The following is a 1,519-nucleotide window of genomic DNA, read 5'->3' as shown; positions in this document are numbered from 1 at the left end:
TTTGAGACGGAGTTTCGCTCTTGTTACCCAGGCTGGAGTGCAATAGCATGATCTCGGCTCACCGCAACCTCCGCCTCCTGGGTTCAAGCAATTCTCCTGCCTCAGTCTCCCAAGTAGCTGGGATTACAGGCGTGTGCCACAATGCCCAGCTAATTTTTGTATTTTTAGTAGAGACGGGGTTTCACCATGTTGACCAGGATGGTCTCGATCTCTTGACCTCAGGTTATCTGCCCTTCTCAAACTCCCAAAGCGCTGGGATTACAGGCGTGAGCCACCATGGCCAGGCAAGCCTCAGTGTTTCATGTGATGCAGAGCCTCACCACTATCTATACAGATCTTGGCAAACAGAAAAGAGGTCTAGAAAATCATGTTAAACAAGCAAAAGTCATACTTATGGGATGAATACTCTATGCAGTGACACCCTCTTCTGTGGCCTCTTCTGGACTGGCTAGTGGAGGCATATGAGGTCTACAAACTTCACAGGGAAATAGTTTACTTGGCATAGGATGGCTTTGATCAATATATGACAGCACAGGATGTTGTAAAAACTCTTTTACAGATTATTGGGACTTTATTTACTGCAGCCAAACTTGAGGAAATCTGTTCTTCACAGTTGCACCAGTGTGCAACCTTGGGACTGTTCAGGAGATAACATTCTTATTCTGGAATGAGTGAGTACGAAGGCCCCTGAGTGGTGTTTAAGTCCCCTGGCCACTGTGTCCTGGCTGAATGTATACATGCAGGTGGCGTCTCTAAATGGCTTGTACAAAGTGCTATTGCCACAGCATCCCCAGCAAATGTTTACAGATTGTGGAACTTTTAGATCTCTGTGTGCTGGATGCTGACTGCTTAGAATTTTCTTAGGATGTACTCACTGCTTCTGTCTCATATTTCTCTTCACTTGAATTGACACAAAAGGTTTAAGAGCATCAGTGGTGTGAGAGAGAGAACTGTGTCAAGTGGATGGTTCCATTTGCCATGGTTACCAGGGAGACTGGGAGCTCAAAACTGAAGCACTTGACAGGGGTTCCTGCTGAAGATGCACACAGCATACAGACCCACAGACACAGCTTGGATTTGCCAGACAAAGCCCAAAGAGAGCCACATTGTCTGAACAAAATAGGATTTCTCTATTCCCCATTGAGGTCCTCACCCCTCGCCACAGAGCAGGAAAATGCACAACAGAGGACAGGGAACACTTTGGCCACACCAGCATTCTCCACCAAAGACAGTTGTGTGGAAGGGGCTGCTCAGCTCTGTTCTGTCTACTGCAGCAGAGGTGTGCATTAGCTTTTACAGACATATAAATGGAAGACCACATCTCTTCTGCAGTAGAAGTATTTCTGTGGATGGCATTGCACAGGAAGAAGTGGTTTTTATTGACTGCTTAGACTTTTCTTTTCTCAGGTTCAAGAAATTCTCCTGCCTCAACCTCTTCAGCAGCTGGGATTATAGGTGCCCACCACCACACCCAGCTGGGTTTTTTTTTGTTTTGTTTTTGTTTTTTTTGTTTTTTTAA

General features: G+C 45.7%; 1 pseudogene; it reads left to right on the top strand.

Moving 5' to 3' along the window:
- Window positions 1-1,307, top strand: part of LOC108298704 — a 7,280-nt pseudogene extending 5,973 nt beyond the window's left edge.
- Window positions 1,308-1,519: the final 212 nt, after the last annotated feature.

Source organism: Cebus imitator, unplaced genomic scaffold (assembly GCF_001604975.1).
Source record: "Cebus imitator isolate Cc_AM_T3 unplaced genomic scaffold, Cebus_imitator-1.0 Scaffold1050, whole genome shotgun sequence".
Lineage (NCBI taxonomy): Eukaryota > Metazoa > Chordata > Mammalia > Primates > Cebidae > Cebus > Cebus imitator.
Note: the sequence above shows the minus strand (reverse complement) of the source record. Positions and strands in the feature narration are given on the sequence as shown.